Source organism: Orcinus orca, chromosome 13, assembly GCF_937001465.1.
Source record: "Orcinus orca chromosome 13, mOrcOrc1.1, whole genome shotgun sequence".
NCBI classification, from domain to species: domain Eukaryota; kingdom Metazoa; phylum Chordata; class Mammalia; order Artiodactyla; family Delphinidae; genus Orcinus; species Orcinus orca.
Window position 1 is genome coordinate 86,804,400 of NC_064571.1, and position 25,503 is coordinate 86,829,902.

Genomic DNA, 25,503 nt, shown 5'->3' on the forward strand with positions numbered 1-25,503 from the left:
ACATATCTTCCATTCCAAGTTTCCCCTATTATTAACAGCTTACATTAGCAATGGCATATTTGTTACAATTAATGAATTGTTTTGAGCTAACATTGATACATTAGTATTAATTAAAGTCCATAGCTTATTCGGATTCCCTTAGTGTTTACCTAATGTCCTTTTTCATGTTTTAGGATTCATTGTAGCATGTCACATGACATTTAGTTGTAATGCCTCAGCGGCTCCTTTAACCCCGTCCTGTCTGAGCAAAGAACAGACATCCTCAGGTGACCTACACACAGAGTCGGGGCCAGATCCAAAGTAGAAACCCAGGAGCTGTGCAAACAAAGAAGAGAAAAGGTAATCTCTCCCAGCAGCCTCAGGAGCAGAGGATTAAATCTCCACAATCAACTTGATGTACCCTGCATCTGTGGAACACCTGAATAGACAACGAATCATCCCAAATTGAGGCGGTGGAATTTGGAAGCAACGATATATATATATATTTTTTCCCTTTTTCTCTTTTTGGAAGTGTGTATGTGTATGCTTCTGTCTGTAATTTTGTCTGTATAGCTTTGCTTTTACCATTTGTCCTAGGGTTCTGTCTGTCCTTTTTTTTTTTCTTTCTTTCTTTTCTCATTACTTTTTAATTTTTAAATTTTTAATAATTATTTTAATAACTTTCTTTTCTTTTCTTTCTTTCTTTCTTTCTTTCTTTCTTTCTTTCTTTCTTTCTTTCTCTCTTTCTTTCTTTCTTTCTCCCTTTTCTTCTGAGCCGTGTGGATTACAGGGTCTTGGTGCTCTGGCTGGGTGTCAGGCCTGTGCCTCGGTGGTGGGAGAGCTGAGTTCAGGACATTGGTCCACAAGAGACCTCCTGGCTCCACATTATCAAATGGCGAAAATTCTCCCAGAGATCTCCATCTCAATGCTAAGACCCAGCTCCACTCAACGACCAGCAAGCTGCAGTGCTGGTTACCCTATGCCAAACAACTAGCAAGAGAGAAACACAACCCCATCCATTAGCAGAGAGGCTGCCTAAAATCATAATAAGGTCACAGACACCACAAACACACCACTGGATGTGGTCCTGCCCACCAGAAAGACAAGATCCAGCCTCATCCACCGGAACACAGGCACTAGTCCCCTCCACCAAAAAGCCTACACAACCAACTAAACCAACCATAGCCACTGGGGGCAGACACCAAAAACAACGGGAACTACAGACCTGCAGCCCCCAAAAAGGAGACCCCAAACACATTCAGATAAGCAATATGAGAAAGCAGAGAAACACACAGCAGATAAAGGAGCAAGGTAAAAACCCACCAGACCAAACAAATGAAGAGGAAATAGGCAGTCTACCTGAAAAATAATTCAGAATAATGATAGTAAAGATGATCCAAAATCTTGGAAATAGAATGGAGAAAATACAAGAAACGTTTAACAAGGACCTAGAAGAACTAAAGAGCAAACAAACAGTGATGAACAACACAATAAATGAAATTAAAAATACTCTAGAAGGAATCAATAGCAGAAAAACTGAAGCAGAAGAATGGATAAGTGACCTGGAAGATAAAGTAGTGGAAATAACTACTGCAGAGCAGAATAAAGTAAAAAGAATGAAAAGAATTGAGAATAGTCTTGGAAACTTCTGGGACAACATTAAATGCACCAACATTTGAATTATAGGGGTCTCAGAAGAAGAAGAGAAAAAGAAAGGGACTGAGAAAATATTTGAAGAGATTATAGTTGAAAACTTCCTTAATATGGGAAAGGAAATAGTCAATCAAGTCCAGGAAGTGCAGGTCCCATACAGGATAAATCCAAGGAAAATACGCCCAGACACATATTAGTCAAACTATTAAAAATAAAATACAAAGAAAAAATATTAAAAGCAGCAAGGGAAAAGCAACAAACAACATACAAGGGAAAACCCTATAAGGTTAACAGCTGATCTTTCAGCAGAAACTCTGCAAGTCAGAAGGGAGTGGCAGGACATATTTAAAGTGATGAAAGTGAAAAACCTACAACCAAGATTACTCTACCCAACAAGAATCTCATTCAATTTGATGGAAAAATTAAAACCTTTATGGATAGGCAAAAGCTAAGAGAATTCAGCACCACCAAACCAGCTTTACAACAAAAGTTAAAGGAAGTTCTCTAGGCAGGAAACACAAGAGAAGGAAAAGACCTACAATAACAAAGCCAAAACAATTAAGAAAATGGTAATAGGAACATACATAGCGATCATTACCTTAAATGTAAATGGATTAAATGCTCTAAGCAAAAGACATAGACTGGCTGAATGGATACAAAGATAAGACCCGTATATATCCTGTCTACAAGAGACCCACTTCAGACCTAGGGACACATACAGACTGAAAGTGAGGGGATGGAAAAAGTTATTCCATGCAAATGGAAATCAAAAGAAAGCTGGAGTAGCAATTCTCATATCAGATAAATTAAACTTTAAAATAAAGACTATTACAAGAGACAAAGAAGGACACTACAAAATGATCAAGGGATCAATCCACGAAGAAGATATAACAATTGTAAATATTTATGCATCCAACATAGGAGCACCTCAATACATAAGGTAAATGCTAACAGCCATAAAAGGGGATATCAACAGTAACACAATCATAGTAGGGGACTTTAACACCCTGCTTTCACCAATGGACAGATCATCCGAAATGAAAATAAATAAACACAAGCTTTAAATGGTACATTAAACAAGATGGATTTAATTGATATTTATAGGACATTCCATCCAAAAACAACAGAATACACTTTCTTCTCAAGTGCTCATGGAACATTCTCCAGGATAGGTCATATCCTGGGTCAAAAATCAAGCCTTGGTAAATTTAAGAAAATTGAAATCATACAACTATGTTTTCCAAACACAACACTATGAGACTAGATATCAATTACAGGAGAAAAATCTGTAAAAAATACTAACACATGGAGGCTAAACAATACACTACTTAATAACAAAGAGATCACTGAGGAAATTAAAAAAAAATACCTAGAAACAATTGACAATGATTGAAAACCTATAAGTTGCAGCAAAAGCAGTTCTAAGAGAGTTTACAGCAACACAATCCTACCTCAAGAAATAAGAAACGTCTCAAATAAACAACATAACCTTACACTTAAAGCAATTAGAGAAAGAACAAAAAAACCCCAAAGCTAGCAGAAGGAAAGAAATCATAAACACCAGATCAGAAATAAATGAAAGAGAAATGAAGGAAAAAATAGCAAAGATCAATGAAACTAAAAGCTGGTTCTTTGAGAAGATAAACAAAATTGATAAACCATTAGCTAGACTCATCAAGAAAAAAAGGGAGAAGACTCAAATCAATAGAATTAGAAATGAAAAAGGAGAAGTAACAACTGACACTGCATAAATACAAAGGATCATGAGAGATTACTACAAGCAACTATATGCCAAAAAAATGGACAACTTTGAAGAAATGGACAAATTCATAGAAAAGCACAACGTTCTGTGACTAAACCAGGGAGAAATAGAAAATATAAACAGACCAATCACAAGCACTGAAATTGAGACTGTGATTAAAAATCTTCCAACAAACAAAAGCCCAGGACCAGATGGCTTCACAGGCGAATTCTATCAAACATTTAGAGAAGAGCTAACACCTATTCTTCTCAAATGCTTCCAAGATATAGCAGAGGGAGGGACACTCCCAAACTCATTCTACTAGGCCACCATCACCCTGACACCAAAACCAGACAAAGATGTCACAAAGAAAGAAAACTACAGGCCAATATCACTGATGAACATAGATGTAAAAATCCTCAACAAAATGCTAGCAAACAGAAAACAACAGCACATTAAAAGGATCATACGACATGATCAAGTGGGGTTTATCCCAGGAATGCAAGGATTCTTCAATATATGTAAATCATTCAATGTGATACACCATATTAACAAATTGAAGGAGAAAAACCATATGATCATCTCAATAGATGCAGAAAAAACTTTCAACAAAATTCAACACCATTTATGATAAAAAACCTCCAGAAAGTAGGCACAGAGGGAACTTACCTCAACATAATAAAGGCCATACATGACAACACAGCCAATATCATTCTCAATCGTGAAAAACTGAAACCATTTCCACTAAGTTCGGGAACAAGACAAGGTTGCCCACTCTCACCACTATTATTTTGGAAGTTTTAGCCACAGCAATCAGAGAAGAAATAGAAATAAAAGGAATCCAAATCAGAAAAGAAGAAGTAAAACTGTCAGTGTTTGCAGATGACATGATACTATATTTAGGGAATCCTAAATGTGCTACCAGAAAACTACTAGAGCTAATCAGTGAATTTGGTAAAGTAGCAGGATACAAAATTAATACACAGAAATCTCTTGCTTTCCTATACACAAATGATGAAAAATCTGAATGAGAAATTAAGGAAACACTCCCATTTACCATTGCAATAAAAAGAATAAAATACCTAGGAATAAACTTACCTAAGGAGACAAAAGACCTGTAAGCAGAAAACTGTAAGACACTGATCAAAGAAATTAAAGATGACACAAACAGGTGGAGAGATATACCATGTTCTTGGATTGGAAGAATCAACATTGTGAAAATTACTATACTAGCCAAAATAATCTACAGATTCAAACTACCAGTGGCATTCTTCACAGAACTAGAACAAAAAAATTCACAATTTGTATGGAAACACAAAAGACCCTGAATAGCCAAAGCAATCTTGAGAATGAAAAACGGAGCTGGAGGAATCAGGCTCCTGGACTTCAGACCATACTGCAAGCCTACAGTAATCAAGACAGTACGATAATGGCACAAAAACGGAAATATAGATCAATGGAAGAGGATAGAAAGCCCAGAGATAAACCCACGCACATATGATCACCTTACCTTTGATAAAGGAGGCAAGAATATACAATGGAGAAAAGACAGCCTTTTCAATAAGTGGTGCTGGGAAAACTGGACAGCTATATGTAAAAGAATGAAATTAGAACACTCCCTAACACCATACACAAAAGTAAACTCAAAATAGATTAAAGACCTAAATGTAAGGCCAGATACTATAAAACTCTTGGAGGAAAACATAGGCAGAACACTCTATGACATAAATCACAGCAAGATCCTTTTTGACCCACCTCCTAGAGAAATGGAAATAACAAAAATAAACAAATGAGACCTAATGAAATTTAAAAGCTTTTGCACAGCAAAGGAAACAAGACCAAAAGACAACCCTCCGAATGGGAGAAAATAGTTGCAAATGAAGCAACTGACAAAGGATTAATCTCCAAAATTTACAAGCTGTTCATGCAGCTCAATATCAAAAAAACAAACAACCCAATCCAAAAACGGCCTGAAGACCTAAATAGACATTTCTCCAAAGACAATATACAGATTGCCAACAAACACGTGAAAGAATGCTTAACATCACTAATCATTAGAGAAAGGCAAATCAAAACTACAATGAGGTATTACCTCACACCAGTCAGAATGGCCATCATCAAAAAATCCAGAAATAGTAAATGCTGGAGAGTGTGTGGAGAAAAGGGTACCCTCTTGCACTGTTGGTGGGAACGTAAATTGATATAGCCACTATGGAGAACAGTATGGTGGTTCCTTAAAACTTAAAATAGAACTACCATATGACCCAGCAATCCCACTACTGGGCATATACCCTGAGAAAACCATAATTCAAAATGTGTCATGTACCACAATGTTTATTGCAGCTCTATTTACAGTAGCCAGGACATGGAAACAACCTACGAGTCCATCAAGAGATGAATGGTTAAAGAAGATGTGGCACATATATACAATGAAATATTACTCAGCCCTAAAAAGAAACGAAATTGAGTTATTTGTAGTGAGGTGAATGGACCTAGAGTCTGTCATACAAAGTGGAGTAAGTCAGAAAGAGAAAAATAAATACCGTATGCTAACACATATATATGGAATCTAAAAAAAAAAATGGTTATGAAGAACTTAGGGGCAAGACAGGAATAAAGACGCAGACATAGAGAATGTACTTGAGGACACGGGGAAGGGAAAGGGGAAGCTGGGACGAAGTGAGAGAGTGGCATGGACATATATACACTACCAAATATAAAATAGATGGCTACTGGGAAGCAGCCGCATAGCACAGGGAGATCAGCTCGGTGCTTTGTGACCACCTAGAGGGGTGGGCTAGGGAGAGTGGGAGGGAGATGTAAGAGGGAGGAGATATGTGGATGTGTGTATATGTATGGCTCATTCACTTTGTGATACAGCAGAAACTAACACACCTTTGTAAAGCAATTATACTCCAATAAAGATGTTAAAATAATAATAATAAACATAGAGGAGAAAGAGAGAGAGAGAGAGAGAGAAGAAACCCAACTTCTAAAGTGAATACTCTGAAGCTAAAGGTGAAGAGAGAGACTTGAGAAAATGCTGATGATACTGTAAAATACACAGAGATCATAGCAGTAAATAGAGGAGCAGATTACACCCTACAGCAGAGTACAGTGCACAGCTCTCCATGAAAAGCTGGCATGTAGCAGGACTAAGATACACCAGGACACAAAGTCACAGGTCTGCTTAATTCAGTTTGGTGAATTCCTTACATATATGTGGATAAGCTCTGACCTGTTTATTGCAAGGCAGACAGATGTGTAGAAAGTGGGAAAATGTCAAGAGAGAGCTACTTTGCATGGCAAAGCAGACACAAACTTGAAGGCAGCACCGATGGCTTCCACTATAGAAGTTGTCTAGAAGAACATGAGGAAAAGTGAACCATGCTCAGCGAATAAAGAGGGTCGTGGGATAATGTCTAACCAGCAGGCTCCCTTTGTGGCCATTTTGCCACAAAGGTAAGAATGCCCGGAGTGTGAGGTGCTCAGAGGGAGGGCAGCCAGTGGCAAGGACAGAGCAGATAGAAGGTAAACAGAAAAGAAAATGAAAACCCAAACTTCTTAAAAGGCAGTAGTTTAAAAAGAAGCACCTTTCTGTCTGCAGAATGGGTATTTGTCAGCATGTAGTCTAGGCAGGAAAAAAAATTTAGAGAAAGTGTGCTGGTGTTTGAAGAGGCACACGTCACTCGCCAACAGGAGGGGCCACCTCCGTGAAGTCGGGGTGTTCACGGCAAACACCCTGAAGCCACCAACCATGGGGATGACTTCTCCCTGCATTTCCCAGAGTGGATGGGACCACAGCCTCTATTGGAAAACAGTTTGATTGCAGGCCGTTGCTACAGAAAAGTTGTCCCCACTTTACGGCCTGTTAAACCTTGAGACTCTGATAGCCTTAGAAGCAAATGGGTAGGGATCTAAGGGGAATATAAACTAAATACCTGATTTCTGGTATAAATGGGGAAACAGTGCGTTTGGGGGCATCTCATTTTGCTTCTCCTATACACACTCAAAATCTCTCCTAAATTTCAAATTTCAGCATTTATTACTCTAGAGCACTTCTGGAAACATACTTGACAAATTATTTGATTGAAATGCCCATTTCCACATGATCTTTTATTTTATTTTATTTTATTTATTTTTGCATACACGGACTTCTCACTGTTGCGGCCTCTCCCATTGCGGAGCACAGGCTCTGGACGCGTAGGCTCAGTGGCCATGGCTCACGGGCCCAGCTGCTCCGCAGCATGTGGGATCCTCCCGGACCGGGGCATGAACCCGTGTCCCCTGCATCGGCAGGCGGACTCTCAACCACTGTGCCACCAGGGAAGCCCTCCACATGATCTTTTAAAAGAATGTGGAATGATAAGCCTAATCCGTATCAATTCCAGTCGTGCTCTGAAGCAAACAGAAACAGTAAAGTGTGCAGTCGTTCTCACCCAAGTCAACTCAAAGGATACATGGGATTAACGTGATAGCAGGAGCCTCTAACTAGATGTCTAATCACAGTGGAGGGCCTGGAACGAACCCCATAAGAAATCATAGCACTCACGTTACACGACCTCACATAGGGAGTCCTTCCCCATCTGGCAACAGCCAAGACAAAGCTGATCCAAGTTCCCTGCAAAGAGATGAGCTACGTCCCTGGGGCTGAGGGAAATCCATGTGCTGATGGCCAGCTATTCCACTAAGGGCTTCACTCATATTATTTCCCTAATCGTTAATACACCCTTGCAAGGTAGGTGTTAGTGCCCCCATTTTACAGGTGAGGACGCTGAGACCTGGAGAAGTCTAAACGGCAGAGCAGGGATTCAATTCTAAGTCAATCTTATCCCCCAAAGTCATGTTTTTTGCTTTTTTTTTACTGCATTGTCTCCCAAGTGTTTCTCTTCTCTACCATTTTGCTTCTTACTTATTTTCTCTTGAGGAAATCCCCAAACAGGAGGCAGCACATCTCCATTCTCTGATGAGTCGTTGCATGCATACATAAATGCAAGTCAGCATTAGTCCTCCCCAAATGCCAATAACAAACTGCTTTCCTGTAAACTAAAGGCCAAGAGAAAAAGGGTGCACTTGGGTTTCTACTTACATTTATATTTAAAATGTTGGTGAATCCAAGTATTTGCCCTTTCTTGTCTAACTTTCAGTCTCTGAATAACACTGTGTTCTAAACCCAGGCTCAACCCCAGTCTCTCCTCACAGCCACACCCAGCTCTGGGCTTTGGCAGTAGTGCTCCTCTTAAACAGACTATCTTAAAGTCTGAAAAAAAAAAATGCTGAGCTCTTTCCTGTGTTGAGGAAGCCTCAGGTCACTTACAGTGGTCTAGCTCTTCAGTCCAGCATGAACTGGTTACAGCAGCAGGAACCTGGCTGCTGGGGCCCACAGTCTCTTGATGCTTTAGGTAAACTGGCCGTACACCCCAGTTTCAAAACCTCGACAGAACACCACACTTTCTGTGTTTCGCGTCTCTCATCGGGTCCCCTAATATTTGTGAGTCAGAGAAAGGAGCTGCACCCAGATGCAGCTCCCCCTCTCTCTGACTCTTTCTGGGCCTCTTCCTTTCCATCCTTCTCACCGTTTCCCTCACTCTTTTCACTCTCCCCTCCCCCTACAGAAACTGCTTTTTCTTTTTTCTTTTTTTTTTTATAAATTTTATTTATTTTTGGCTGCGTTGGGTCTTCATTACTGTGCACGGAGCTTTCTCTAGTTTTGGAGATCGGCGGTTACTCTTCGTTGCGGTGCACTGGCTTCTCATTGTGGTGGCTTCCCTTGTTGCAGAGCACAGGCTCCAGGCGTGCGGGCTTCAGTAGTTGCGGCACGCGGGCTGAGTTGCTCCGCGGCATGTGGGATCCTCCCGGACCAGGGCTCAAACCCACGTCCCCTGCACTAGCAGGCAGGTTCTTAACCACTGCGCCACCAGGGAAGCCCCATTCTCTTTCTTTTTTAAAAAATTTTATTTTACTGAAGTATAGTTGATTTACAAACTTTTCTTTCTTAATCAGACTCTTGGTAACTCAGTGGCTAAGCCACGTGGTTTATCGGAAATATTTCCTATTCTTTTCATGCCCAAATCCCAACAGTGTTATTCCTACGATAAATTCTGATAAATAAAATTAGGTCTAGAGAAAACCAATGGAAAAGTAAAATTATCATGTATCAGAAGGTTATAAAAGATGGGTTTTAGCAATGTTTCCAGGATTCTGCATTATCACTGACCTAAAATGCCACTGGTATTATACTTTTTTATACTTGTTAATGAGCCCAAAACCCGTTCCAGTAACAGTTGGATCAGCTTGTTTTCTTGCTTCTCATCTGCCTTCATTTGTTGTATGCTGAACTGAGCTGTCACATGTTTGGAATGTCAATAGTAGAAAACATGTCAATACCATTTTTAAATGGGGGAAAGGACACCTATGATGCCAGCTTCATAATTCAAAGAACTTTCTTTTTTTTTTTTTCTTCCCTGGTGGTTTTCTTTTCAATGCCTTCCATCAATTTCCTCAATACTTACAGAAGACATCCAAACAATATATAGCCGTTCAAAGCCCAACATAATCCTGCTAAAATATTAAGGTCTTTCCCCCCATTATTCCCACTCATAAATCCCTCAGACCTGTTAAATGGCTGGCTCTGGTTTTTCTACATATTTCCATATTTTACTCAATCCTTACTCTTTTCCAGCTAAATAAAATGTTGACCGTATCTTTCATAAAACTCTCCAAGAGCACATCTCGAACTTGTAATGCTCATTTCCTCGGTCAGAATGCATAGTGCTGGTGTTTGTTATCATGATTGCAATGATCACTGCCAATATTAACACTTAATGGACACTTAAAATGTTCCAAACACAAGGACAATATATGCATTATGTCATTTAATGCTTATAAAATAAAATGAGGTAAGTACTATTTTTATTAATGTTATTATTTTTTTATAAAGTAGTCACACACACAAGGACAAAGTAAGACATTCAGTGGATAAGGATCTGTACCAGGACTCAAACCCACATCTGTCTCACTCTTAACCATTATCTACATCACCCCCTCTGAAACCAATAGTTTCTCTGTCTTGAAAATGCTTTTCTCTCTGCTTGAACCTCGTTCTTGCTTCATCCATTCTTACCGATCCTTCAAGACCCAGTTCAGCCCCCGTAGCCCCCGGAAACCTACTCGTGCTCAGGTTTATTTGGAGAGCCACGTGTCTGCTCACAGGGAACACTGTTCCAGTTCCTTTCACAGCCCTGACCACTCTGTATTGTAACTGTGTGTTTTCACTACCCATGTGGTCAGTTTTCTACTGACAGTAGAACTCTCCCTCAGCATTCAATGAGATTATTCCCCATTGACAGAACACAGGGCTCAGGTGGGATGTACCTAGTGACCCACTCTCCATGCTTCTGGTCTGTGCCAAATAGTTTCCCCCCAAGGGAGGAGCATCTGTGATGAGGCACACAAGGGCCGTTTCAGCAGATTGAAACCTGAGACAGTCTCAGGGCCGTCTGATGATCCCTTTGCCCCTGTAGAATGAGGCTGACATTAATGCAGTTCGGGCTAATCCCTGGGGCAACCGATCCTGTGATGAAGGGGAGAGACGGTGACTGTTGATGATGGGAAACTCCGTTAACTATGGAGATGGTTGGGGGACCCCAGCCTGTGCGGTAAAAGCACATGTAAGGTCACTGCCACCTCCATGGACAGAACCACGGGACAAGGTGAGGATGTGGTTCCTTACCCAGAACGCTACTGCTAAGGTGCTGCCTTCATGCAAAGAGTACCTGGAAAACAAAGAGGAGAAAAGCACAAATATAGTTGGCCCCCAGACCAAGCATAGAACCAAGAACCATGGCCTCTGCATGAATTTCTTTGCTCTATAATATGATTTTTTTTTAATCTACCTTATGCTCTTTTCTCACCTCGTACTTCTGTAAATTGGATGTATTGGGACAGAAAAAGGTAAGATTGAAGTGCAGGGAAGTTCAAAGGGTTATGGACACAGGGATGGGGGACAGAGATGGTGCTGAGTCTCATCTACCAGTCCCGCTGCCTGAGGATGAAAATTAATGTATGTCAGGGAGTGTCTACCTGTATAATTTTAAATGAAGTGGAAGCAGCTGTTGCTCTGAATTCTTTTTAACCCAAGCCCCCAAAAAGACAGTTTAAAGTCCTTTTTTTTTTTTCCTGAGTCAATGACATAGCCTAAAATCCTAGGCACTTTTTTGTTTGTTTTTCCAACCTGTGCTGAGAAACTTGCTGTCTGAGGAAATCTTCCATCTCTGAAAGGGCTCCAGGGAAAGACAAAGAAAAGTAGAGTAAACTGAGGTTTAACCACATGACAACTATTTCATTTTTGTTTATTTTTTTTCCTCTAAGATTTTAGAGAAAAAATATTCAGGATTCCTCACTGCATGTACAAAAATAAATGCAATCGAATATGAAATGTCCAACTCCTTTCCCATAAGAAGATTCCAAGTACACAAGTTCATTTCATACTCTGACCCTAACTTCAGATAGATTTTTTAGAATATAAGAAAAAAAGTGTTCCAGTAAGAAGGTTAATTTCCTATGAGCCAAATGAATGCCATGGAGGCAAGTTAGCAAATTCATTTCTATATCTAGGAGCCCCAGATCTTGAAACTGAAGGGCATGGAAATTGATGGTATTAATTCCTAAAAGAAGTGTCAGTTACAAAAAAATGAGGCTTTATGTTCTGTAAAGCTCTAAACTGTATGGTACTTAATCGTGCCTGTGTGACGGTGCAGTTCCCAGTTCTACATAATTAAGTATAGGAGGGAAGTGGCTACTGGATTCTGCCTCAGTATTGAACAAGAAAAAAAAAGAGTCTTTATAGCCCTCAAATAAATGCTGAAAGGCAATTGCTCTAGAGAAAGGAAAGTATGCAGGTAGTTAGATGTGTTCAAATAGGGCAGTGTATTCCTGAATGAATTAACTCATCTCTCTGGGTATTTATCTTAATCCATAAAATTGGGATGGTAAATCAAACTCAGTGAGAAATAGTGAGAATTCAATAACTATTTTAATGTTTGTCAGTCATCTATTGTCATACATGCAACCCAGTTTGCACATGACGGATATCGATTTCCAGAGTTTAGCACTTTTAAGTGTTCCTCTCTCCAAAAGCTTTAATTTAGCAAAGGAAAGTTGCAAGTCCAGCCGCATGGTACATTAGCATTGCATTCCCCTTCACAATGGCCTCACAAATCCATTTTATCCTTACTATTAAATACACATCACCATGACCAGACTCACACAAAGAACAACTTACCCACTGGCCAGCTCTCCTGACAATTAAAAAAAGATAGGGAAGGAGACCAGAGATTTTGTTTTCAGGTTTCTTTTTGTTTTTTGTCTTTAATAAACTGTACTGGATGCCCTTTCTAGCAAAGAAACGATGTCCAAATGCTCTGAAAGGAACCTTGGCCCAAAGTCCCACTGGGTGAATTATATTCTTTTCTAACTGCAGGGGACAGAGAGGATAAGGACTGTTATGATCCATGGAGGAGCCGTGGGGAGGTTGGAAGAACAGATACCACGATGAGCTGCCAATGACAGATCGCCTCCCGGGGGTCTACCGTGCCTGTTCTCTGGCAGGAAGTGGCTCACGTTTTGTCCGCATGCCCGCAGACCTCAGGCCTTCACTTCAACATGTTGACTCCGCCTTGAATGGTCCCCACATGTGCCAATATAAGGTCAGTTGTTCAATGATTAAGACGGTTTTCTGTGGTTTTCTTAGTTTGAGTGTGTACATAGGTTCTGAGTCCAACGCATTTCCTCTGGTCAGCATTTAAGTCTACACCTCCCTTAAAGCAAGTCCTCCCCTCAGAATCCTTGTTTTGTAAATCCACATTCATGATTCTTGTTGCTCTGAGCTTTGGGTCAGAAGAAATCTGGCTGGCTTTAATGTGATGCGTGCCTAGGGCCTCAGCCAGGTCTCAGAACTTCAGCCCTACTCTTCAGGGTTTGGATTTTCCTGCTGCTTTGGTTACAGTTGCTCATTTTCTCAATAGGGGATAAGAGACTATGAGTGCTGTTTACTGTGTCTGACATAATAATATTAAGGCTGCTAAGTGAAAATATACTGCTTTCTACTAAACATGAATCTGACTTTCTTTACAAAATATCATCATTTTGAAAATATTCACATGGGCATAGTTTCTATCTTCTCCATCTGGGTACCAGACATGATGCTATGTAAGAGGTATTAGAAACATGAGGAAAAGGAAAGAGAAGGTCCCAGGAACCCTGGAAGACTGTCTGGTTTAAATGTATGGAATTTCCTCAGGACAGAAGGCAGGATGGCATGGCAGGAAAAAAAATACCTGCCATCTCCTTTTTTGAAATTTCACATTTTATAAATAGGCACAGAAGAAAACAGGATTTTGTGTCAGTCAGACTTGACTTCACATCCTACCTCTGCCCCCGGAAGCTCTGAGAACTTCCTTTAGTTATTCATTCTGTGGAAGTCTTGGTTTCCTTGGGAATGATGACACCTATCAACAATATCGCTAGGGAGCATCAAAGAGGTAACAGTGAAACTCCCACACTCGCAGGGTAGACCCTCAATAAATGAAGGTGAGGGTCGGCAGGGGAAAGGATGGGGCCAAAGACTGAGCCCTGAGCCCCCCAGCATCTGGGGGTCAGGGAGATGAGGAGGATGCAGAAAGGAGACTGAGAAAACGCTGTCAGGAGGAGATGGAAAAGCATGAGAGAAGGTGTCCTGGGAACCAAGGTGAAGAAGGTGTTTCCAGGAGGATGGCGCAGCAGAGCAATGGATAAGGTGCTCAGGAAAGAGGAGGGAGAAATAAGAGGACAGCCATCAAGAGAATAGGGGTCGCGCACGGAGCCGGCATCCCTTAAACTCCAGGTAATGAATGAATTCGAGCATGAATAAAGGAGCCCACACTCTGTGGGACTACAGCTCATCCACGCAACAGACACCTGCCAAGTGTCACCCTGTACATCTCACGCTCCAGCCTCTGCTCCCACCATCACCCCTCCCCCTGTGATGCTCCAGCCGCCTGCTTTCAATTATAAGGACATTTGTGATGACACTGGGCCACTGATGCAAAGATGAATCAGAAACATCCCTTTCAACCAACCTAAGAAAAAACGTTTTTAAAAGGTCTTGTTTGTGTAACAGGTGTTAGTCCCAGAATATAGACAGCAATGCAGGAAGAATCCGGTCCCTGATCCAAGACGTGTGGCCTAAAACATCTTGGAAACGTCCCAAGGGGAGAAAACTCAAAGTAATCAGAGAGCAATTGTGACCAAGTTGGTAGAAGGCAGGAGACCGAGGTGGCCTGAGGGAGCTCACTCTGAGATTACTTTGAGGTCTGCATTGACTTCTGTGATCTGTACATTCAGGGAACAGCTTTGCCACAGAGGGTGTCAAGGTGGGAATTGGAGGACCACCACTTAAACCAGCAATGTTTCCAAATCACCACAGAGAGGGAGTCAAAAGCAGATTTTTGAAAAAATTTCAGCTTTACTGAGGTATAATTGACCTATAAAAGTGTGAGATTGTTTAGAGTATATGTACAGTTCTCTTAGTGTTTGCCCTGGAAACCGTGAAACACTAAGTCAGGGTAATGATGCACTATTATTATTATTACTTAAGCACAAATATTCTCGTCCTCTCATGCTACAATATATATATATTTTTTGGTGTTAGTCAAAGTAATGTATGACATTTTTGAAAAAAGATAATGTGTTTAACCGCCGTGCATGTGGGAACCGCCTATTTGTCAGAAAGCATGTGAAAACAGACAGGTATGTATTCCCGGTTAGTACAACAGCATTCTAATGCCTGTAGTCATGAAGGCTATAGCTGAATATTCATCACAAGTCTGGTGATAAACCTCAGCTTTCTACCACGCTGTGCTTCATTTCAGTGCAAAGCGGATTGCAGCTTTTTAAAAGTGAGTTGGAAGTGTATTTGCTCAAGGGGTTGCCTTTGGGGAGCATGGAAGTGTGCTTCTCTGCTTAAATCCTTTTAGCTGAGAATTCAAAAATGGCTTTGGGGGAATAAAGCACGTTAAACTTGGCCTTCCCACAAGAGCAGTCTTAAGTACAGCCTGCTTTCTTGAGTCCGAGCTGCTGCTGAACTGCCAGGTGGCATCTACAGACCTTCCTGGAAATTGCCTCTGGTTAAAAAATTGAACTCTACTGTGTATAAAATAGATAACTAGTGTGAACCTACTGTATAGCACAGGGCACACTACTCAGTGCTCTGTGATGACCTAAATGGGAAGGAAATCCAAAAAAGAGGGGATATATGTATACATATAGCTGATTCACTTTGCTGTACAGCAGAAACTAACACAACATTGTAAAGCAACTCTACTCCAATAAAAATTAATAAAAAAAAAATTGAACTCTCTCTCCATTTCTCCTCTAGGGTTTTGCTTCCCAAACCATCCTGTCCAACAAGAAGATAATTGCATCTCTGCCACTGTGGGTGCCCTCTGCTGCCCATGGCCGGAGGGGCCCACAGCTCAGAAGTGTACAGAAAGGACTGGGGTGTGCATTACTATTAGTTAACTGGTTGGGGGCTTCTTCAAGTCTGGGTTCACCTGCATGGGTACCTGGATCCTCTTATTCTTCACAACGAACTCACGGTCTACAAGTCACTTTTCTCTTGTTAATAAGGAATGTTTCTCATAGCATGATATTACTGCACAGTTTAAAAGAAAATCTCCTTCAAACCTATCAGTGGTAAAGATAGGAAAGAAAACAAGGTGACATAAAGAACCCCTAATATAATCTTTGAGGTTTTCTCCTTGAAGAGCTTTTGCAATTCTGGCTCTAAATTTCTCATCAGTAAAGTGAAAGATTTCAACTAAAATGGTTCTCCTCTAGCCCAAAACATCTTTGGTTCAGAAGTTAACCATGGCTGAGTTTCTGCCTCAACCAACGTCGTCAAATGCGCCATCTGTGCCTCCCATCCCCCTGCCCCCTTCTACACACTGTTGAAATGTCTTCTAAACCACACAGCATGAGAAAATGTCAAATACTAAAAAACTAATTCCAAAATGTTCTAAAGGCAGCACAATAAAGGAAAAGAGATGAAAAATCAATACAATCAAGATTTTCTAAAGTAACTAATGTATCCAAGATGGCCTCAGAATTCCTTCTTGGAAGTGCTGAGGTCCATGATCTCTACCTTTAGCTTTTAGTCTCAGTAGCTGTCATTGGGATACAGCAGTCTCTCTTCTCCTGACCCTCTCCTTCCTGACTTTACATTCACAGTGATTTCTGAAATCAATATCAAGTAATCATATAGAATCTCACTTCTGCACAGGTAACTTATCATTTTTTCATTTGTAAAGACCAGATCTAAGAACCTTGTTATAATTGAAAATGTCCCTCTTTCTTCCATTCACAGGTAAAGCTCATAGAAAGGCCAGAAGGATAAAAAAATGGACATCTTCCCCCAGCCAATGAGATTCACATAAGCAATGCCCCCATCTAAGACTAGGTAAGCCTTGCTCAGCTCTGTTGTTCAACCAAAAGGCAGCAGCGACGGTAACTTCTCACCCGAGAAGAACAAGCCAAGGGGCGCAGTCACTGCCCCGGCAAAGGAGCCCTCATCCTGTGATGCTGCTGAGGCCTCCATCGTGTTTCCATTTCAGGCAGAGCAAACATGTGTAAATACTTTATTAAAATTAAAAAAAAAAAACTGATGAAGTGAAAGCTGTTCCCCTCTGATTGATTTTTCAAAAGCTCCCTAGACTGCTTCTGCTACAGATGTTTGCAAAATGATTGGATGCAAAGTGGGCTTAATTCATAAAAGCAATAAAACGTTGCTTATTGACTAAACAGATGAGCTAGCTGAGGGGGGGTGTAATTTGGAGTGTTCTTATTGGAAATGTTTTGAAGAAATGTAATGATAGTGGAGAGATAATAAGAGTCTTATTAGCTGTGGTAAATACATTTTCTTACCGAACGCTTGGGAGGTTATTGGAATAACTAGAAAATAACCCTCAGATTTTCAGTTTTACTGGCGTTTTGAATAAACATATGTAACTTTTAGCTTCATAAAACTATATAATTCCTGAGATGCAACATTTAAAATCCATCGATAGGTTGTTAGTGTAATGGGGAAAAGTTTAAGACTGGGAGTCAGGACAACTGGGTTCTAATTTTAGTTTTGCTACTGACTCTATCACAGTTCTCGTCAATAAATAAGTGATGAGGAGACAGAGATGGGGAAGTCAGATCTCTTCTCTCCAGGAGCATAGAGTCTAGTGTCGTAAGCTGGGGTACTCAGAGAACCCTAAATATTCCAAGGAAGTACGTCGGGGGCGGCTGGGGAGAAGTGAAATGGGGTGAGCTGGGGTGCTCTGGGCCCCCTGCCCCTGCTTCAGCGAAATATCTCTGCTTTTTCCAATCACATAGGGCTACAGAGTAACACTTCACCTGCTGAAAGAACTGCTTGCTTTAAAATTTTTTGAGAAACAGTAGTTTCATGATAGGTCGTGCCTTTCCTACCTATCACTCAAGTGTAACTTGAAAAGTAAGAAGCCAGTGGCAGGTATGCAAGTTTTTGTGTTAAATATGAGTCACGAAGAAGCACATGTCATTTTCTCTGTTGCCACCTCCTTCCCCTCAGTTCAAGGGTGCTCTTAGATTAATATCAATATTTTCATTCTTGTAACTCTTTATTTTTACATAGGTTAATTTGTATTTAGAGATATATGAATAAGAATAAACACATGTCATACATTTCACTCAGCAGAGAAATGTCATCGATATTGACAGAATGGATAGTAAGACACAGTGATGACCCTGCACTGGACGTAAGTTTGGAGAGAATCAATACCAGGCTGTGTTTGGAGGCCTATGATGTCTGTATCTTAACCCCACAAAACACTTCCTCCATGGATTACACAGATGGGGTCCAGAAAATCTACATCCAGCGTCAGAGATGAGACACATGATTGCATGTGCAAATGTTGGCATCTTTAGAGAGCACATCATCTGCTGGACACGCTATAGCTTCCACCAGTGAGACATGCTGCCTTCCTTCTCTGCTCTTCATTTGCTGTCACTGCTTGCGGTCCTTGATACCCAAGATTTATCACACCAGGGGAAGTAGGTCAAGATTCCATCCAAAACCGCCTCCAGTGTTGTTTCTCCTTAGCTTTACTGGTTACAATAAGGCTTTGACATCAAATGGAGGTAATGAGAACATTTCAACACAATTTTTTTTATTACTTTAAATGTCAATAACAAGAATGCATACCTAGCCATCATGGATAATTTCCTGTATTTTATTGCACATTGATATGAACTCTGAGTTCCTGGTGTCTGACACGAGATAGGAATTTAAAGTATATCTATAATGAATAACTTCTTGTATATACATAGCTGAGCTTTTTATTCCAAACCATTCTGATGGGCTGCAGGAGAGTCACTTTCTTTCAGTCATTCTTGTGGATTTCCTCCCACCTGCCCTCCTAGGGATGTTCCATGTCCCTGGCCTCTCATAAGCAGTACTGCAGGTCACTGATTATTTGTCCTTGCATGCACTGCTGCAATGACTATTGTCTTTATCTACATGGCCCACAGGGTCATCAGCTCTTTGGGAGTCCTTTGGAAGTTTCAGAACCTCTGTAGATCTGGTCCCATCTCTTTATGACTTTATAACCTGAGAACCTAACTTCCTGGGGTCTCCCAGCCTCCTGGGGCAACCACCATAAAAAAGCTCTGAGCCCCATCTCTATGACGGTGAAAAGCATTGCTCTCTTCCCCAGCTGGAGGAATCGTTATCTATGTATGCATGTATCTATCTATCTCTTATCTACCTATTACCTATCTACTTAACCTAATGATGAAGTTGAACTTCACATCCACTTATTGCTAGTCCATTTAGGTGTGTTATTTTATTTCACTTTGCCACAACTGTGGGCTGTATAGCATGTTTGGGAATTAAAATTCCATCTGTGCCATTTATGAGTAGTATGACTTTGGGGAAGTTACATGAACTCTTTGTGGCCCCATTTCCTCTTTTGCAAATGGGATAAGATTGCCTACTAATGAGCTTAAGTAAGATAAAAACTTTTAACATGTAGTATCTATCATATAGTAAGCTCTTAAGTAATGTTAGCTACAGTCATTGCATTACAGCTTCCCAATAAAATAAAACATTTCACACCTTACGATGCATTTTTACATATACTTGGATGGAAAGTAACAAATCTGAATTTGAAGTGGAAGAACATGCATTGATTAAGTGTGCCCAAGGTTTTGGGCATTGGACATAGTGTGAAAAGTCACCAGTCTTTCTCTGCCACCTTCATAACATCTCACACAGGTGAAACACATTACATTCAAGCCTATTCTCCACAGATCCAAGGGCAGATGTTGGCCTATGCAAAGGATATCACTCAAGTAACAAAGAAGAAAAAATGTATAGATCTATTTTCCTTCAGAAGAGGAAAGGAAAATAATTAGTGAAACAAGACCAAATACAAAGATGGATGGCAAAAGAATGGAAGCAATCTAGATTGAGAAAAAAGAAAAGTAATAAGATATTTTTGTTGAAATTACTGTATTGAGATTTCTGGGGTACTTACCCTGCAGTAATTTTCATTAAATAAAAATGGACCTCGATGCATAAAGCACAGACTTATATGGCAAGTCACAGAACGATGGCCCTCCAGGAGGAAAATTGACCCTAAATACTTGACTTTTCCTGAAAACCTGGCAGTGAACTCTTTACTAGACATGGGGGCAGATTACTGAACTCAAAAAGTGTCTCAGGACCACTCATCCCATCAAATGCAGGCCTATGTGTGTTTGCATATTCATACCTTACAAGACAATGTTCCTCCTATGGTGTTTCACATAATTAGATCCAAGTTATCTGTGATCCTGAGTAAAGAACAGACCATTGATCTGAATGGATAATGGAAATGGTATTGGCTTGAGTTGGAATAACATGTTTCTAGTTCTACCTCTACTGCCAAGCAGCAGTGCAATGTGGACAGAGCAGCGGATAACATAGAGGCTCAGTTTCCTCATATATGAGTTGAAGCGGTTGGACTGCACCATCTCTAGTTTGCTTCCTAGTGACTTTTCTTATGGATAATTCAGCAATATGAGTGTTGTTGATTCATTCCTGACTTCAGTGATCCTGCAGACTATCCATGACCTTCTTAGAACTCTGTTTGAAAGACCTGGTATTTAGTTGTAAAGAGAGAGACAGGGATTGTTATGATTCATGTCTAAGAGAGCCTTTTACTTGCCTTCAGATTCCTTTGAAGTTGAACAAAGATAGAAATCGGGCATTAGTCACAGCCCAGAGAGTAAATGACAGCTCCCTCGAGATTCTTGTCACCGATTTTAAGTGAGTGAAATGAGAAGGGAAGGGTGGGTGTGTTCAAGTCTCCTTTGAACGTGTTGCACTGCTTTTCATATTGTAGGGAAGTTTCCCTCAGGTCAAGCACCCTTCTGTTAAATTTCACATGGTTATGCTTTTTAAATGATAAATATTCATTTGATTAATATTTCTGCAACCATGAGTTAAAAAAAAAATCTATTCAAAAACAATAGCCCAAGAACATTATGAGATGGACTTACTATTGAACCTGAATGGTCTACTGACAGGGCTCCCCTATTATCTGCTTTCATGTAAGAGGCAGGAAAGAAAGAAAGAAATCAGAAAATCCAGGGTCAGCTTTTCAACATGCAGTTACCAGCATTTCAAACACTGCAGCTAGCAGGAGAACAAAGCAGAAAAATAATACACCTTCCCTGAATGAAGGTATATGGGAGGTGAATTCAAAGACTCTAAAAGGATATATTATTTTCAAAAGGGTGCAAGGAGACAACTTTTCTCAGCTAACTGTTGGGGACATAAATTTATATAATCTTTTAGAGTACTTTAGAAAAATAGATATATGAAGGGGATAGAGAGATATGTACACAATAGGAGGAGAGATGGGGAGAGAGAGAACATATGTCAGAAGACTTAAAGAAGTTCATGTTCTTTGTTGTAGCAATAATTCTCCTTTATCTAGAAATACATTTTAAAACTAATATTTTTATATACATGTGTATAAATATTACATATATTAGTTGCATATAGGTATGTATATTTAAACATTATGCATAGGAGTATTTATGTATATATATATATATGTACACACAATATATATACATGTATATATGCACATAGAATAGAAATCCTTCTTTCAAATATCATTGTACTTAATGCACATACACATGTAGTAAATAATGTCTCTGTGTGTTTCTTATCAAGATAGAAAATGTTAAATGGTAATTCACAAATTGCTGTATGTTCAGAGTGGAGAAGCTAGAGATTTCAAATCTCCAGGGGGCCAGTCTTGGGGGAAAGACCCACATTTATGAGTTTTACCCCCAAGATTCCACCAGGTTATCAGTGTGAATATAACCTGAGAAGAATCTCCTCAGGATCCAGGAGGAAGAGAGGAAAGATAACTATTTTGATATATGGCCAGAACATTATTTTCTCTTAACAAAGGACTTGCCTCAAAAAAAAAAAAGATTTTCCCAGAGCCTAACTACTCTGGGGGAAGGGAAAACCCCACTCCAGACGCCTCTAACCTTGTTGTCTCACCTAAGGTGGAAAAAGCTGAGACGCTCTTGTGAAGGTCACAGCCCAGTGATGCAGGCTCGCTAACAGGTTGAGACCTAATCATAAGATTACAGATTGTTTTCCATCCTCTCATACCTTACCACAAAGCTAATTAGGCATCTATAAAATAACAGTGGCTTGCAACTAAAAGAATAACAAAGTTCAGACCCCAGAGAAAGATTCTCTAGAGAAACCCAGACAACAGGGGAGGAAAAAAAACAGAGAAAATGTTAACCTCTAACACCTATGGCTACAGGGAAGAGTAAACACAACCTAACTCCTAGCCAGATAAACGTAAACCTCACACTGAAGGCTGATCTGCCCTACTCTCTTTTACTCAGTACATAGAGCTTTCAACGAAAAAATTGAAGGCATACTAAAAGGCCAAAAAAAAAAAAAAAACAGTTTGAAGAAACAAAGCAAGCGTAAGAGCAGACTAGGTATGTCAAAGTTTTGGAATTATCAGACTGAAAGTATAAAATAACAGTAATTAATATGCTAAGGGCTTTAATGGAAAAAGTGGACAACATGCCAGACATGTAAGCAGACAGGTGGAAACTCTAAGAATCAAAAGTAGATACTGGGTCAAAAACACTGTAACAGAATGGTGAGTACCTTTAAAAGGCTCGTCAGTAGATTAGACAGGGCTGGGAAAAGAATAAGCAAGTTGGAAAATATGTCAATAGAAATTTCTCAAATTTATAAGCAAAGAGAAAAAAAAATGAAAAAATGGGACTGAATGTCCAAGAAATGTGGGACAATTACAAAATGTATGACATAACGTGTCATGGGAATACTTGAGGAGAAGAAAGTTCAAAAAAAAAAAAAAAAGGAACAGAAGAAATATTTAAAGCAACAACGGCTGAAAATTGCCTTAAGTTGATGTCAGAAACCAAACCATAGGTCCAGGAAGCTCAGGGAATACAGAGCAGAATAAATACCAAAAAAAATAAATAAAAGTATACTCAGGCATATCAGTTTCAGACTGCAGAAAATCAAGGATAAAGAAAAATTCTTGAAAGAAGCCAGAGAGGAAAAATATGTTACCTATAGAGGAACACAGATAAAAATTGCACTAGACCTTTCTTCAGAAACCATGCAAGAAGAACAGAGTGGAACGAAATATTTAAGGTCTTGAAAAAACAGAACCACCAACCTAGAATTCTTTATCCATTGAAATTACCTTCAAAATTGAAGGAGAAATAAACATTCTCAAACAAAGAAAACTGAGGGACTTTTTCACCAGTAGACCTAACTTGCAAGAAATGTTAAAAAACTTTCTTCAGAGAGAAGGAAAATGATAAAGGTCAGAATCCTGGATCTACAAAAGAAAGGAAGAGCATTTGAGAAGGAATAAATGAAGGTAAAATTATTTTACTTCTAAAATTAAATTTTTTAAATTTAATAATAAATTTTAATTTTCTTATTTTTAGTGGGTCTAACACATAACAGTTTATTCAAATTAACAGCAACAATGTATTTGGTGATTATATCTTATGGATAAGTGAAATGAATGTCAGCAATGTTATAAGAGATGGGAGGGAGGAATTGAGAATACTCTGTTACAAAGCATCTGCACCACTCATGACGCATTGTAGTGTTATTTGAAAGTATACTTTGACTGGTTATAAATGTATATTATAAACTTTAAGGCAACCACTGGGGAAAAAAAGTGAGTCTGAAGTTGGTGATTTCCCCTTTCTAGGCATTTGTAGAAGTCAGAAATTGCACAAAGCAAGCAGCTAAGAAACTAAGCACAAAACCACTGAAATGCAGAAAAGAGTATTCAGTAGTTTATTAGGCTGAAGTATAGACATCTGGATTTCAGGACCCAGTGAAAAAGAAGAGACCTTGGTAAACTGTCTAACCTGACAACATGGATCCCTGGACAGCATATTACAAACCTGAAAAATTCAATACTGGACATTAAGATGTCAGTTGACAAGGCCTCTATCCTTGATCAAACATTAGTCAGCCTCCTCTGAGCCCTCTTCTCAACCAGGCCTGGACCCTGACCTGCAGTCCTTGGCCTTCCAGCCCAGTTTTAGCAAGAATCTAAAGCAGTTTAATGGGAATCCCCCCACGTTTGATATTTAATTAATTCATCTTAACAATTTTCAATCCACCGACTCCTGCCCAGTGGCTATAAATCCCCAGCTGCCCTTGGTGTGTTTGGAGTTGAGCTCAGTTCTATACAAAGTCTCTCTCTTCTACGGCAATAGTTTGAATAAAATCTGACTTTTCACCTTTAACAAGTGTCAGTAGATGGGTTTCCAGTACATTTAACACAGCAGAAAAGAGAATGAATAAACAGTAAAATAGGTCAGTAGAAAGTATATAGGCTGAGACTTGTAAAAGAAAAAGGATGAAAAATATAGGAGAAAACATCAAAGAAAAATATGCTTTAATTCCATACAAATTAAACTTTTTCCTCCATGTGTTATGTAGTGGGGGAAAAAAGTTTAACGGAAGTCCCAGGAAGGTTGTTAAGAGAAAATGGGGCAGAAAACATAGTTGAAAACCTGTTAAAAACTGTTTCCCAAACCAAAGGTTCTGGTTCAAAAAGAGCTGTGAACTATGAGCAGAAAAAAATGTAAATGAAATTATCCATAGACTTATCATAATGAAATTGCTAAAAGGAAAAGGCAGAAGAAAAATTTTGAAAACAGAAAAAATCACCATCAGAGAAATAATTACACTGGTACCTGATCTCAGAGCAGAAATGACAAAACCTGGAAGACAGAATATTATCTTTAAACTGGTGAAAGAAAGGAACAGCTAACATAGATTTCTATAAAATTCAATACCCAGCAAATATACCCTTGAAACAAAAAAATTTAATAGAGATATTTCTAGCCAAACAAAAACTCAGAATTTTTTGCCAGTTGGCATCATTAAAGGAATCACTTAAGATAATTTTCTGAGAAGGAAAAAATATCCCAGATGGAAACATGGGAATGCCAGAAGAAATGAGGAGTAAAAAATAGTAAATATGTAATTAAATATAAGTATATATGAGCTATGCAAAGCATGAATATTAAAGCCTCATGGAGACTAAAATATATGCAGAATTAAAATACATAGAAAAAAAGCCCCTAGTGGGTATAAATGGAGATAAAGATCCTAGCACTAAGTGGAAAGTGCTAAAAGTACTAAAATATGCTAGGCAGTAACAAGTCAAAATAAACAATGTAAGGACCAATCTAAAATATAATAATATATAACAATTATAGCATAATAATATAAATATAACACACAAGTAAATAGAGAAGAAAATGTAATGAAATATCTATTTACATAAAAGTCAAGGAAAGAGAAAAGACTTATAATAACATGTAACTGTAATAACACACAACTTAGAGATGAAAAATATAGTAAATTTCCATTAATTCAAAAGAGCACAAGAAAAGAGAAAAATGTGTAAACATAGAGCAATAATCAATGCCGAAAATTAACAAAGGCTGTTGTTTCATGAAAACATAAAGGCAGA